We start from the raw sequence: 17,315 nt of genomic DNA on the forward strand, positions 1-17,315 counted from the left end.
ATGGGAAAGTCTGCTGTTAGAGATACCTTTCCAAAGTACTGGAGAGCAATGATGTCACTCTGGAGACTAAGGTGCCCCTGATCAGGGCCATGGTTTTTTTAATCACTTGCTATGCATCAGCGAGCCAGACAATAACTAGGAATGATAAAGGAGAGTAGATACCTTTGAGCTGTGGTGTTGGAGAAGGGTACTGAATATATCATGGACTGCTAAGAAAACGAACAGGTTTATCCTAGACAGGGCCAAACCAGGCTTCTCCTTGGAGGCAAGGATTCTGAAAGTTTGTCTGACATACATTGGACACGGTACAAAGAGGGATCAGTCCCTGAAGAAGGACATCATGCTTGGGAGGATGGAGGGAGAGCACAGGAGAGAAAGACCCTCTACGAGATAGACTAATTCAGTGACTGGTGTAATGGCAATAGATAGATGTGTCAGAGACAGTTAGATTGGCACAATATAGAGCAAGGTTTAGAGCTGTTGTACATAGGGTCACAATGAGTTGCAGGCAATTCGATGGCACATAACAACAACAACAACACACAAATTGAAAAGGAAAAACAATGCATAGTATTTTATTGTGTGACTGTACCACAATTTCTCAGTCCACTCATGAACTTTGTAAGTAAACCAGTATAAAATAAAAAAAAAAACACAGAAACTATGCAGCACTAAGGAACAATGACTTTGTAAAATACTATATAACTTGGGAGAGACTAGAAAGTATTGTTTTGTACTGTCAAGTTGGAACCAACCCATAGCTAACCCATAGCTTGTGGGTTTTCATAGGCAGTTTATCACACTGCAGGAGATTCTCCATCTTTCTCCCAGGGAGTATCTGGTGGATTTGAATAGCATTCCTTCAAGAATGCAGCACATTTTTTTGCCACTAGGCCGCCAGAGCTTCCTAGAAAGCATTATACTGAGTGAAATATCTCAGTCACATAAGGACAAATATTACATAAGGCCACTATAGTGATAATAAGTGAATAACTGAGTAAGATATATATAAATCTTCAAAAGGGGAAGAGAAATAGAGGTAGAAAAAGAGGTAAGGTGGGGGAAGATCACTGGGGCAGCAGAGATTGGTGGGTAAAGAGGAGGGTTGAGGATTAGGAAATATTTAATGAGAATTTGAAAAGACTGGGTGATAATAGGTACAGAGCAATGGTATTAATTATGCAAAATGCACATGAATTATTGTTTAAAGCACAAGATACAAAAGGCAAAACCAAGTTGCTTCTTGGAGGCAAGGATTTTCTTTTTTTTTTGGAGGCAAGGATTTTCAAGCTCCATCTCACATACATTGGGCATGTTGCCAGGAGGTACCGTTCCTTGGAGAAAGACATCATGTTTGGAAGGGTAGAGGGAGAGCACAGCACAAGAAAGGAAGATCCTAGAGGAAATAGAGTGACATAATAACTGCAGTAAGGATGGTAGCTGTGATAGAGATTCGACCAGGATTCATAAGAAAGTATGTGTACTCAGGATTGGACCAGGATCATAGATGTTGTGCATAGGGTTGCTATGGGTCACAAGTGACTGGAAGGCACATAACAAGAGCAGCACATGGATAAAATACAATGTAGAGGAATGATTTTTATAAAACACAAAACATATGTACAAAATATGATATGTATGAACAATTATTTGCAAATCAAATTTTTAAAAGGGGAGAAACCTCAATCATTGGGCTATTTTATGTTGTCACATACAGTCATTATGAGTTAATATGAAATTAATGTGAAGGCACCATACCATGACAACAACATAGCTGATAAGCACCAAGTGGTTATTATATAAATTGTCCAATGTTATAGGTCTTTGAAGTTAGAACTAGGATTCAAAGTCCATATAGCTTCAAACAAGATGCTAGACTCTCAACTGCCTCTGTAATGTGTGGTCATCCAGCCCATGGGTGGGTAGAACAATTTCTTCTACAATGTCAAAGTCCTGAGGTCTATCAATCTCTTAAACATTTTCTTCAGTGTGCCCCAGATGTTTATAACTAGATCCCTACTTTCAGTAAAATGTAATTTTCAAGGAGAGGCTCACTAAGTATAAATATTATTTAAAAAATGGAAAGTCTAAGAAGTTTCCACAATAGCACAGACAGTCTGAAGTTTGCCATGGCAAACAATTTTTAAAATCTATTTTACTATGTTGTTATGGTTGCTGTTATGTGCCATGAGGTAACTATACATCATAGAAATCTGAGGAAACTGAATTCAGACCCGCTAAGTTTCTTGAGTCAGAAGAAAGACTGCATAAAAATATGTAATCAAAGAAAAGAAAATAACAAAGAAGAAACTAAGCAGGTGAACAAAGAGTAAGATATGATCTGCATAGTTACCTCAAAGTTAATACTGTCTAAAGGCCAGGAAGGCATTTAAAAGCTCAAACCCAATGAAGATTAAACAAAAGATGAAAGGAATCTGCTCATCTAAACAATTCATTTTGCCTATTTCAACTTTTTATTCAGTAGAGATTGAAATAATAAGCAAAACAAATATACTTTTAGCATAGATGCTTCAGGCTATGTTATAAATGTTTCGCTCAGATTATTTTATCAAATCTTTTAAAAATCATTCATAAAAGGTATTCTTATTATCCCCATTTTAAAGATAGAGAAACTGAAGCCCTTAATTTTGTCTTAATCTGAGTTTGAAAGGGTATACAAGATGATTTTCTTAAAGTAAACATAGATTCAGCTAATAAATAGTAATGTAGAATTGAAGACTTCATTCAGATCTCCCATTGCTCTTAACATCTAACTGAAATCTGATCTTTTAACACAAAAGCAATTGACCTGGCTTTTGGCCATAGTAATATGTTTAAAATAAAGAATCTTCGAATCATAAGATTTTAGAAGGCAGTAAGATATTTGAAATCTTTTTAATGTGTCAAAGCTTTCTATGTACTTTTTCATTCTCTCGTAAGATGCATCAAAATGACTCAGGTAAATATTTTAAAATTGGCTGTGAAAATAAATCACAAACACCTTGCAATTGGTTCTTATGGGTGATCACAGGCCACTTCACAGAGGCTAATTCAGAACTAGATGGCCCCTAAGGCTCTGAGGAGCAAATCACCTTGGAGTTACTTCTACAATAGAATTCTTCCAAGGAAGAGCCTTCTCTTTTAAGTCTACTTCCAAAGGAAATTGAGAAAATGTCCCCTCTCAACTATTTCATGTAGGATTAATTTGTTTTTATAGTCTAACCTATTAGGTCATCACACTAGACATTTGCAAAAAGCAAAAGATGTATATGATCTGAAGAGAAACTAGAGTATACATTAGACATTTGTAATTATCTTGATGCCACATATTACATAGGCTTATGCAATTTAAGAAAGATCTTCAGGGGGGGAATGCATATGTGCACATAATCATACAAATTTCAAAACTTTGTGAATAATAAATTTATCAATGCTGTACATATCTACACAGATTAAGAACGCTTAAGTTAAACCAAAGGCTAGGACGTATTGAATGTGTGTTTGCTAGAGAGGGAGAAAGACATCCCTTTGAAACATCTAAATTCATGAAACAAGAGCGCTCCTGACTACTACTTGAATTATACCAGGAGAAACATTTATTTTAAAAAAATCCTATAACAATAGAAATGAATTTTCTTTCAAGCACCTCACCACTGGCCTCCTCTTCATTTTACAATGGTTTGTCCTTTTTCAGTGACTCTCTCTCTTAGGAATATATACAAGATAATGAGTCATGTTCACCTGTAATATAAGGGGAAAGGGACATTGCTAATTAAGAGCAGGGCGATTCAAACTTCTTCTTAGCCCCGGGGAGGAATACCCAGGTGTGCTGAGACAGATATGCTTGGAAAAAGAAAAGAGATGCACTATAGTCAAACACATAGCACTAGTCTTCCTTTCAGGAATTGATTTTCCCACTGGGTGACTTTCTGGCAATTTCTGTTACCCAACAAATGATATAACTAAGTAGATGAAGCTGAAAGCTGGGTCAGAAAAAAAAAAAAAAAAGCAAGAAAGAAAGAAAAAAGAACGTTTAATCTAACAAAAGCAGCCTCAGTCTTTGCTGTGAAGGAAAGCTGATTTAACAAGCAGTAGCAGATTAAATAGAAGGCTTGAAACAGGGAGGGAAAAATCATATTAAACCATTAAAAAAATGAAGATAGAAAAATGTCACAATGCCAATTATTTGGAGAAAAAGCACAACATTACCATAGAAGTTTCAAACAATAAGACAAATGATATCTGCTTTAGATGTTCAAAAATAGGCCTTTTGTTCTCAGTATCTATTTTAAATTAAATGCTATCGTCTAATTAATAGACTATAGCTTTATATATTAAAGAAAAGCAGAAGGTCATATAACCATTTTAGACCACAAAGTTACTTCTGATTCTTAAAAATAGCTAATGTAAAAAAAAAAAAAAATAGCTAATGTGTTTCGAAGTATAAAGGACCTACATTCAAGTGGACTGTGGTATTTTAGTTTTTTAATTCAGAATTTAGAATTCTACTGACCTATTGAGTGAAAAACTCTTAAGAGTAGAATCTGAGAATCTGCATTTAAAAATCTTTTAAATTATAAGCAATAAGATCATTTTTTACTAATTTTCTCCCCTGCAAAGCTTCAGAGAGCACCATGGAAAAGAAAGTGGCTCTTTTGTGAGATGATCTTTTTCACACAAAGCTAGAAGGGGACGTTGTCCACATTTTCTCTTTCTTCCTTACCACTGAAAAGTCCTCTATTGTTTGGATCCACCAACAGTCCAGAATGGGTTTGGTAAAACAGGAAAGGAAGAGGAGGAGCTAACTCATCTATTCCATGTACACCTTCATCACACTGCTGCTTCCATTGCATGAAATATCTCCATTCAATGCTAACGCATCCTAGCTGCCAGTACCCTGACTTCACAATTCCATTCCATCTCCACTGTTGGAACACCTAAGTAAATTAGACAATTTCTACCGCTAAAATGAAATTAATTTTGTTTCAGTCCTTTTTTACAAGTATTTCCCCTCACATACTTTTTAGTCTACTATACCTAAATTGAAAGTGCCAGTCCTCAGAAAAAGACATCATAATTGGAAAAGTGAGGGAGATCCTTAATGAGAATGATTGGCATAGCAACGATAACTAGGGCTTGCACAGAGGAAAGACTGAGGAGGGCACAGGTTTCAATCTGTAGCTCTTGTGGTGGCTATACATTTTCCACTCCACAGCACCAAACAGTAACATTTACATAGAAATAGAAGGGAATGGACATGTTTACAGGCATAAATCTCTCCTTTTTTAATCTCTTTATGCTTCATTTTTGATGTTAAATATATAGTCAAGAGAAGAAAGAAGCAGATTTAGAAGCAACAGAATACAACTAAGTGAAGGAAAGATGAAATGCAATTCTTGTACTACTCAGATTAAAAAGAGGTGAATGGAAAAAAAAATTCATGTTTGACCAAGAAGAGCCTGAATGGTCTTCTGCTGGCAAATGACTCTTTGCCTTGATCCCATTGAGAATTTTTGACTGCATAAACTTAACTTTCTATTCCAGTTAATCACATCACACAATCATCACATTCCATGTTTCAGATGGTAAGATGAATTGGAAAAATTTGAAGACTTTCTAGCTCATTGTTTCATGGTAAGTGTCAATTTAGGAGTGGGCAAAATAGTTTTGCAAGAGTAGAAGTAAACTGGCAGACTTCAATGGGAAGAAGTGTAACCAGTGTAGTACTCCTTAGAGAACGGGAGAGGAATCCTCACCTCAAATATTTTAGGCATGTTGTTAGGAGACATCAATTTTAGGGAAAAGACATCATACTGGGAAAGGTGGATGGTCAGAGAAAGAGAAGACCCTCAACAACTTTGATTAACACAGTGACTATACAATACTTAACTATATCAGAGACATGATGGTGCAGAATAGTGCAAAGCTCAAATCTATTATTCATAGGGACATTAGGAGTTATGGCTGACTCAAGGCACCTAAGAACGACTTCAATTTTTATGCTCGTTTCAAGATAAATGTCATAATCATAAATTAGCAAAAGAAAAGATGCAGCCTCCACTGGGCTGCAAAACTCACAAGAGAAGGTATATATTCTCCCATGAAGCCGGTGGCGATTATGAGCTGCCAGAAAGCTGTGGCCTTTGCGTTAGTAGTACAGCTCCCTGCAGACTAGCAGTGCTCCCCAGAAGTTGCAAAAAATATGTTGTTGTTGTTGTTGTTGTTGTTATGTGCCGTTGAGTCACTTGCCACTCATAGCGACCCTATGTACAACAGCCCTAAACTCTGCTCTGTCCTGTGCCAATCGCACTGTGCCTGACACTCCCGTCCTGGTTACCCCAGTGACTGAATCAATCCACCTCATAGAGGGCCTTCCCCTCCTGAGCTGTTCCTACACCCTCCCAAGCATGATGACCTTCTCCAAGGACCGGTCTCTCCTTACAACATGTCCAAAGTATGTTAGACGGAGCCTCAGAATCCTTGCCTCCAAGGAGCCACCCGGTTTGACCGGATGAATCTGTTTGTTTCCTAGCAGTCCATGGTCCCCTCAATCCTCTTCTCCAGCACCACAGCTCAAAGGCATCAATACTCCTTCTATCCTCCTTGGTCATTGTCCAACTCTCTGATGCATAGCAAGTGATTGCGAAGACCATGGCCTGTATTAGATGCACCTTAGTCTCCAGAGAGACACCATTGCTCTTCAGTACTTTGGAGAGGACCCTAACTTTACCATGGCAACGAAAATTGTAATTTCCTGGCTTCCGGTGCCACCAAGACTGTTGACTATGGAGCCAAGCAAACTAAAGCTTTGAACAAACTCAATCTCTTCACCATCCATCCTGATGCTGACAATTGACCCAGTGGTGAGAATCTTTGTCTTCTTGACATTGAGCCTCAATCCATATTGGAGCCTGCAGTCCTTGACCCTCTATGTAAAATAACTAAATAGTATTAAAAAATAAACTGTTTTGAGAAAGAGTTATACTGCACCAAATTCTATAAATTGAATTAAATAGTACAAAAGTAAGTGGCATGAAAATACATGATTAAGCACATAATATGAAGATGGCATATTCATTATGTTCCAAAATTTTCTGTGGTGTACATTTACAATGCCCTTACTCTCTGGGGTGTACTGTCATAGGATATCTACACATATAAAATGCAAGTACCTGATTTGCAATTTCATATTCAGTTTGACATTTTAAGGAAGTTTATATGATAATTTGCCCAAAAAGTTCTGTTGGAATTTTTTATGTTAAAATAATACTTAGAAGATCTATATTAGAAAAATCAGGAATAGAATCTACAGAAAAGTTGAAAGCCCAAACTATGCTTATTTCAGTATTAATAGTTAATCACATTTCATCACTTAAGTTTATTAATACTTTACATGTTATTTTAAACACATCCATGAGTTACCCTTTCTTATGTTATCATATTTTAAAAATATGGCTTGCTAAAAATGTATCAGTTTAAAAAACATGTTCCAATAAACTCCAAAACATCCTCTTTTTGGGGGGAAACACTCATTCCTTCCCCAAAAGGTGGTTAAATGCAGTGGTTACTGTAATGGAAGCAACACCAATACTATAAAATTACTTTGTAAATACTGATGACTTTCACAAATTTAGCCAAAAGCGTGTCTTCAATTTAAATATGACTATGTACAATCTCTGGGACATGGGCTATTTTCATGTTGATCAATCATATGTGAGTTGCCTCAATTATTAAATCCATTTGCAGCAAACCAAAGATTAAATGCTTTAGAATGGAATAATTTAAAATTATAAGAGTGTGTGTGTGTGTGTGTGTGTGTATCAGAGCTGATTGATGGAGAAAACCGTAAGTACTCCCTCTTATAATTATCACCATTCAGTTTGCACTGCTGAGATATATACTTGCTATCGATTAAAAAAAAACCAAAAAGCTATCTCTTTCTAACTTTATAAATTTTATTTTATCCTGGTTTATTTACAAAGTTCAAATACATTGTTTTTCACACTGGATCTTTCCCATTTCCTTCCAACACCCCCACTCATCAAATTGTGCAACTCTATGAGTAACCTCCACCCATCCTCACCTCTCTGCTTCTTCTCTCCCCTCACTTGGATCTTCATACTCATTCTACAATAATGTTTTCTACAGTATTTGTTCGTATGAGACTTAGTTCACAAATCATAATGCTCTCCAGTCCCTCCCAAGTTAGGTAGTAATTTACAAAATCATTTCTCCTGTGTGCTGTATAGTATTCCACTGTGTGACGGTACTATAATTTCTCAATCCATTCCATTATGCTTGGATATTTGGGCTGTTTCAATGTTCTTATGATGATGAATAATGTTGCTATGAACATTGGTATACAAGTCTCTATTTGTGCCTCAGTTCTCATTTTCTCAGGGTATATTCCAAGCAGTGGAATAGCTAGTTATATAGAATGTCTATGTTCAGCTTTTTGAGGAAATGCCAAACTGCCTTCCAGAGTGGTTGTACCATTTTACAGTCCCACAAACAATGTATAAGAATTCCCGCCTCACCGCATCCTCTCCAACATTTATTACTTGCTGTCTTGTTAAACTTTGCCACTGCTACTGGAGTAAAAGAATAGTGTGAAATGCAACATATATAAACCTTTTAAGCAAACCAATTTAAAAGAAAATAATAATGTAAAATAGACTAAGTCACCACAGCTTCTTAAAAAGAAATACTATACTTCTAAGAGACTCACTGAAATAAGAAGATTCACCTTATATGGCAGAGGGCCATAAAAGACAGATGCCAACAAAGGTGTTGAAGTGTTAGGAGCCACATAGCTTAAACATCATGGTGTGTGAGGGTTTTCATGACCTTCTGTAAAGTTTATTTCTGGCCTGAACAGTCTCATGAAGTGGAGCTGGTACTGATTTAATTTTTTAGTGTGGTGCCAGTTCCCTTCCACTGTGATGTTCACTTTTTCTTTTGTTCACTTGGCATCAGTGGGTCTTCAATTTCACATCTGCCATCCTTAAGCACATACTTGCCTTGTTTATTGGTTAATCCATCTCTGCCCCCAACAAATACAGTTTGATGCAGGAATTAAACACTGCCTAACCCTACACCCTTTAATGATTTAAAAAAAAAAAAATCAACAGGCATTTCTTCCTAGTTCATCTTCATTTGGAGTCTCTATTAAAACTTATTTAGCACCAGGCAAACTTCCACGAACAGGTTGTGAACATGAGGTACATTGGCCAGAAATCGAACTAGATTCTTGCTCATGAAAGGTGAGTATTCTACCACTGGATAATCAATGCTTCCCCAAACCAGTACAGATTGTTGTTGCACACCAGCAAATTGGAACCAACTCAAAGCTGACCATTCAGCAGGTTTTCAGAGTCTATAAGTCACGTGGGAGGAGATTGCCCATCTTTCTTCCACAGAGCCACTGGTTGATTCAAACCACTAGAGAGATGCAAAGATTATTGTAGTGTAAACTATAAAACAGTAAGTTCTGAGAAATGATGTTGCTGTTATTGTTGTGTAGTGTTGAGTCAGAATCAACTCACCGACTTGCTGATCCTCCAGCAAGTCTTCAGAGACAATTAATCATATGGGAGGAGATTGCCCATCTTTCTCCTGAGGAGCAGCTGGTAGATTCAAATAGTGTGCCTTCAAGATGGTAGCATAGCTTGGCTCCACAATCAACACTCTTGGCCCCAATCCTCAGGAAATCAAAAGATGAATTGCATTAGGAAAATCTACTGTCAGGGACCTACCAGAGTCCTGAAGAGCAATGATGTCAGTTTAGAGACTAAGGTGTGCCTGATCTAAGCCATGAACTTCACAATAACTTGCTATACATCAGAAAGCTGGGTGATGACTAAGGATGTTGTGGTGCTAGAGAAGGGTATTGAACATAATGCCATGGACTGCTGATAGAACACACAGTTATGTCCTAGAGAGGATGAAACAGAGCTGCTTCTTTGAAGCTCTTTGAAGCTCTTCCTGATATACTTTGGGCACATTGCCAGGAGGGGCCAGGACATCATGCTTGGAAGGGTAGAGGGGCAGTGAAAGAGAGGAAGACCCTGAATGAGATGGATTAACTCAGTAACTAGGGTAAGGGGGTAGATATGGCTCAGTGATATTGGCTCAGGATAGGCCAGCTTTCAAAGCTAATGAGTTGCACATGACTCAACTTCACATAACAACGCAACAAGAATTTCTGAGAGATAAAAAATTCTATCATTTACTAAGCCAGTTACTCATTATCGATTAAAATAACCAATTGGTCTGCTTAGGGGATTTTTTTCTTTAGTGATGTGTCACCCATGTGAATATTTTAACTTGCAATCCTTCATGCTACTGTCATCTCACCACTTAGCATGAAAATCAGAGTGGAAGCAAATCAGAATAATATAACAAATTAACATGAAGAGATATTTCCATGAATATTATTTATCATAGAATTCAATGCAGTGGTCTCTAGTTCCTTATAAGTCTATCACTAGAAGAACTCCTAGAAATTCAGACTGGTATTTTAAATACTAGGCTGTTTTCAACAATAACAAGGACAGTTGATTGATCGTCCTCATTACTCATTATCCTTACCTAAACTTTTCACCTTCCTCCTTCCATTCACAGAAGGAATAATACCTCAGGCATGGGCCTCAAGCTGAATAAACCCACACAGATTTAACTTCCTGTGCAACCTAAAAGCTTAGAAATCTCAAAGCTATATTCTAACAATGTCATGCAGTCTTGCTTATATTTCAATTAAACATAATAGCTTTGTCTGTATTGTTTTTGACTACTAAGACTAAATTGGTTTCCATCTAGCAAGGTAGTATTTAGAGTAGGCCAGGTGTATGGTAAGTTAATTTTCCTCTAGTAATATTCATTGTGTGCTTGCATATCCGTTGAACACCTTGATTCTTTGGAAAATGTTTGAAAATCACCAATTAGCTTGGAAACATTAGTCATATTTTACTAATAATCATCCTAAAGATACACATATTCTGATCCATATGTGAGTCATTCAGTTTCTCTAATAGACAAGCAAGAACAGCAACTACAACTCCCACCTGTTTCCTTGTGAATCACTCTCCAGTAATGTTATGTTAGTAAAAAAGATCATAACCCTTGAGAATATTCCACTCATTGCTATTAGCTTTATTTTCACAGGTTTGGCTAAATGTTTTATTTGGTCAGCAGTCATGTCGTTACTGTTAAAATTCTCACTTAATAATTTTCTTTACTTTGCTTACTATTCTAGAACAAACATGTTTATTAATAAGCATTCACTTAATGTATTATCAGATGCTTTTGAAACATTTAACATTGTTTAACAGTATGAGGGCTACAAATAAATGAGCATGCATAATTTTTAAATGTTATCTCTGCATGTTAAATAGAGCCAGGAGACGCGAAAAGATTTATGTGTCTTTTTAAAGTTTCATTTAATCTCATGTTATCATATAGTTCCCTGAACATATTGTTTGCTCACAAGAATACTGCTCAGAATGATAATAGCAATAAAGAGTGATCAAGTTGATTTGAACTCATGGATACCCTGTGTATATCAGTAAAACCATGCTCCATGGAGTTTTCAGTGACTGATTTTTCATTTGTTTTACAGACCACCTTGCTTTTTTCTTTCTCCAAGGATGCCTCTGTGTAGATGCAAACCTTCAATCTCACAGTGAGAAACAGAAGACATTATCATTTGCCCCATCCCAGGACTCCAACAATAATAACAACTAAGATTTTGTTTCATGAACGTGCAGGTGTTTTACACTTACTATGGATTTTAATACTCCCATAAACCTCAAAAGTGGTTATATAGTTACAATTAATAAATGAAGAAACTAATGTATAAAGAAATTCACTAACTTCTTACAGGTCAAAGTTGTAGCACCCAGATTCTTACTCTAAAACTACAGTCTATTCTCTTAGCAACAACCAATTTTAGGGGGAAAAATAGTCATATGTGCTCTTCCTCAAGAAGTGTGTACTTGAATTGTTGAAAATCTATTATACATAAATATTAAATGATTACATGAAAATATATTTGAGGTGTCAAAAAGCAGGTGGGGCTTTTTTTTCCCCCACAGAAACAGTAGAGTTAGGGAGCGCTAGTGGCCTAGTGGCAAGAAGCTGCATTGCAATTCGGAAGATGTGCAATTCGAATCTACCAGATACTTTGCTGGAGGAAGAGGGGCAATCTCCTCCTGTGAGTTCCTACTTGATCCAGTCAGATCCCACTCAATATTGCACAATGAGGAAAAAAGGAAAATAAAATAGTAAGTAAAGAAAAATAATTTTTTAAAAAGTAGTAGAGTCAAAAAAATGCAAAAGGGGTCAGATTTGAACAAATGAGAGATTGTCAGGAATCTTTATGACTTTGAGATCTCGAGTTGGCTCTGCTAGGACACACAGACTTTGAAATGGCCAGGAAAAGGGTAGAACCTTCAGGAGACGCGGAGAAAGGAGTGAGTGGGGGATATACTTGATAGAAATGGGGAAAGGGAATCAACCAGTTTAACTAGAGAGAAGGAGAGATAGAGTATACAGTAAGACTAAATTAGGGTCGCTTTGTCAAATGCCTTAATATCAGTGTGTTTGCTTTTATACTGAAGGAACTTGTGAATAACCTTTCTCATGTCATTGAAGGTATAGTGGCTCAGGGGTTAAATGCCTACACTCACCCCAATACTAGGCATTATCTTAGGTAGCTTAATCTTTTACAGCATCCATTTCTGTCCATTTAATAAAATTAAAATGTTCACCTTGCAAGGTATTCTGAAGACTAGAGAACATTTGTATATGTTTGATAGTAAGATGGTAGCTTAGTAAGATAAGCAAGATAGTAGCTTCATTTTTAATAAACTTTGTATTTTTAATAAATGTGTTATTTTTAACTTGGGTAGTTGTTATTATGAACGATTGAATTGGAGCAAACTCAGCTGACCCTTCATCAGCTTTTCAGAGGCAACAAATCACAAGGAGGAGATTGTCTTTCTCCCACAGAGCAACTGGTGGATTCAAACCACCTGCCTCTGTTATGTCATGATAGCACAGTTCCTTATCAATAGTCACTACAGCGTTATATGTTTAACTTAAGGAGGCTGCAAAAAAACCAACCGAACAAAACTAAAACCCAAATACCCGTCAAACTCATTGCTGTGGAGTTTGAAGCAACTCAAATCTGATCTCATTGGGTTTCCAAGGCTAAAAATCATTCAGAGATAGTCCATATGTCTCCCTCAGAGCCACTGGTTCATTAGTACTATCACAGAGGCTTGGCCTTTGGGTTAACAGTGTAACTCCTCACGGGCTACGCCACCCGAGCTCCCATGGCTCAGTAGTGACTGCTGTTCTTGTTGCTGCTGTTGTTTTGTGTACCATTGAGTTGGAACCAACCCATAGCTGACTCTCTGGTGGGCTTTCAGAGGCAGTTAATCATATGGGAGGAGACTGCTCAGCCTTTTTCTGTGGAGCAATTCCTGGCCTCAAACCTCATGCCTTTGGGATTGCAGTGCAACTTCTTGCTACTAGGCCACCAGAGCTCTTTATAGTATAGCTTCTAGAATTATTTGTTCAGCATACAGATTGAACAGGTATGAAGACATGATACAAACCTGAAACATACCTTTAAACAAAGTAATATCCCTTGTTTTAATGACTGCTTGTTGGTATAAGGACAAGTTCCACATGAGCACAATGAAGTGTTCTGAAATTACCATTCTTCTTTTTATGTATTTTATTTTATACTTTATTTACAAAATTTGAATACATTGCTTTTGAGAAGATTCTTCCAATATCCCCCACCCCCACCTATCAAATTGTACAACCCCATGATTAATACTCCCCTTCCCCGCACATCCTTTACCTTCTTTTTCCACCCTTCCTCACTGACCTTAAAGCCTTATTATACTCATTCTACAATAATGGTTTAGTACAATATTTGTCCTTGTCTGACTGAGTTAACTCAGCGTAATGCTCTCCTATCCCTCCCAAGATAGGTCATAATTTACATTTCCTTAATGTTATTTATAATTTAGTATAATCCATATAGTCAATAAAATATAAGTAAATATCTTTTCTGGAATTCATTGCTTTTAGCCAAGGCTCATTTGGTATCAGCAATGATATCCCCTGTACTATATCCTCTTCTGAATCCAGCTTGAATTTCTGGTAGCTCATTGCCAATGTACTGCTCCAGTCACTTTTCAGTAATTTTAAGCTTTGGTGTTGGAGAAGAATGTTGAGGGTGCAAACAGATTCATCCTGGAGAGGGTTAAATAGGGCTGCTCCTTGGAGGCAAGGATTCTGAGGCTCCATCTGACATACTTTGGTCATGTTGTAAGGAGAGACTGGTCCTTGGAGAAAGACATCATGCTTGGAAGGGTGGAGGGCAGGCGCAGAAGGGGAAGGCCCTCTATGAGGTGGATTGATTCAGTGACTGGGGCAATTGGGATGAGTGTTTCAGAAACAATGAGATTGGCACAGGACAGAGCAGAGGTACACAGGGTCACTATGAGTCGCAAGCGACTCGATGGCACATAACAACAACAACAACAGAGCAAAATTTTACTGTCTGTGTGATATGAATTATATTGTTCAATAATTTTATTCTGTTGGACACTTTTATTGAAATGGGCACATATATGGATCTTTTCTAGTCAGACGACTAGGTAGCTATCATCTAGATATATTGGAATTGTCTAAAGAGCATGTCCAGGGCTGCATCTGCTTTTATCTGCATCCACTGGCAATCCGTCACTTCTGGGGCCATATTTTTTTCATCAATGCCTTCAGTACAGCTTGAATTTCTGCGTTCATTACCACTGGTTCTTGATCATATGCTACTTCCTGAAACAGTTCAGAGTTGGTCAATTCTTTTTGGTACAGTGAGTATACATTCCTTCCCTCTTCTTTTGGTGCTTCCTGCCACATCATTCAATATTTGTCCAATATTTACTGCCATAAGTAACCTTTCCAAAATAAATTCGAAATTCAAATTTTATTTTCTATCTCTCACGAGAAAGGACTGTTAGCCAATACTGCTGTAAAAAAAGAACATTGGCTCCTGACACTGACAGTTTTCATATAACCTGGATGTTACATAAAATATTATGTCACAGAATAATCAGAAACATCTTCCAGTATTGACTCTTTTGTTTAAATATTTAATAAATGGTACAGAAGAGATTCGATTCCTTTTAATCCCCAGTAAACATTTAATGGCTGTGTTTGCAGCTCTTTCCAATAAATCATTTCGATTCCCTGAAATTTCAGTGGAGTGTTCAAAATAAAAATCAGCATCAACTGTCAAGATAGGGAAAAGGAAATAAAATAAAATAAAATAATAAAAGGGGAAAAGGGTACCAGATGAAAACGCAATCACATTGCTATAATTTTTTTGGTCCTAAATTTATAAGCAACTTTGATTGAAATTTTAAGAATGGAAAAAAGTCAACAGAACTATATTTTTCTCTTGCCTTTTTGAATCTCAGGGCTACTAAGCAATATTTTACATTTCTAAGAGCTGCATGATTTTACCAAAGAATGTACCATGAAACAACAAACTAAGACTGGAAATATAAAATAGATTGATAGAGTAAGAACCAACTCATAATAGTATTTTGATGAGATGTGACTCTGATAGATTTTCTTTCTTTCAAGTTACTATTTACAAGTGACTTCTAAGCAACAAAATCAATGGTTCAAATCCACCAGCCCCTGCCAGATCTGCCCCTACAAATAGGAAATCCCTAAGAAATCCTGCACGGTCATTCTACTTTGTCACATTGGGTTCACTACGAGTCAGAATTGACTCAATGGCAGACAGTCATAACTTTAGTATGAGTGCATTTTATAGAATCATTGTACTATTGCTTAAAATATTTGTTTTATCATTTTGCTTGTAATCAGGCAGAACCTATTTACTCACTTAGGAAACAAGATCCATTATTTTTCTTCTTAAACATGAATTGCAGTTTTTCAACTACAAATACATGAAAGAACTCACTTGGCATAGTCCATAAAGAATTGTGCTGCAAACCCAAAGGTCATGCATCCTTAGTGGTTCAAATCCAGTCATAGTGTGAAGTTCTTTTATTAACTATAATTATAGCATACAATACAGTTCATGCCATTAATTGTATTGTTTTGGCCTAAGCTGGGCAATCTCCTTCTGTGAAATTTCCAGCCTTGCAAATTCAGTGGAAGGTCAACTATGAGTTGGTGTCTACTGCAACATTGTTTGCAATTTTGTGAGGAGGACTTGAAGCACTTACTGTAGAAAATGAAATACTGCAACCTTCAATATTGATTGTGTCTCAATGTCAAGAAAACAAAAATTGTCACCACTGACTGGACCGATAGGCAACATCATGATAGATGGAGAAAAGATTGAAACCGTCACCGACTTTATCTTAATTGAAGACACAATCAATACACTAGGTACCAGAAAATCAAGAGTCATGTTGCACTGGGAGAGTCAGGGACATCTCCCAATTATTGATGACCATTTGAGTAAGGTGCTCCTGATTCAAGCCATGGTCTTTTCAGTCACTTGGTACAGTGGAGAGATCTGGACAATGAATAAAGACGACAGAAGAATTGATGTCTTTGAAATACGATATTGGAGAGAATACTGAATATCCCATGGACTACCGAGAGAACAGATATGTCTTAGAGAACATGTAGCCAGAGAGATCCCTGAAGGTAAAGATGATAAAGTTTCATCTCACATACTTGAGGAATATTTATAGGAGAGGCTATTCCTTAGAGAGGGACACTATGTTCCTTGGAGAGGGACAACATGCTTGGAAAAGGGGGAAGATGATAAAGAAGAGGATAATTGTCAACCAGGTGGATTGGATTGACACAGTGATTGTAGCAATGGGCTTCAGTGTATTAAAGATTATAAGAATAGCACAGGGTTGGTCAGGGTTCAAATCTGTTGTTTCCTAGGGTCCCTATGAGTAGTACTTGACTCCATGGCATCTAACATTAACAACCATAGGAATGAGTTTGAATGGTAATAAACAAAGGAAACAAATATTGTTGATATTCTAACTACCTTAATAGTAGCATTTTGATGTGTTGACTTCCATCTGATTTTCCCTGGGTATGATGCTCCTTTAATAGTCATAAACATATTGCTGTTGTTGCTGTTGTTGTGTACCATTGATTCAGAAGCAACCGACAGCTGACCCTCTGGCAGGTTTTCAGAGGCAGTTAATCGCACAGAAAGAGATTGCATATCCTTCTCTCATGGAGCAGCTGGTGGCCTCGAACCACATGCCTTCAGGAGTGTAGCACAGCTC

This window comes from Elephantulus edwardii, unplaced genomic scaffold, assembly GCF_000299155.1.
Source record: "Elephantulus edwardii isolate Elephantulus edwardi_28Jun2011 unplaced genomic scaffold, EleEdw1.0 scaffold00105, whole genome shotgun sequence".
Lineage (NCBI taxonomy): Eukaryota > Metazoa > Chordata > Mammalia > Macroscelidea > Macroscelididae > Elephantulus > Elephantulus edwardii.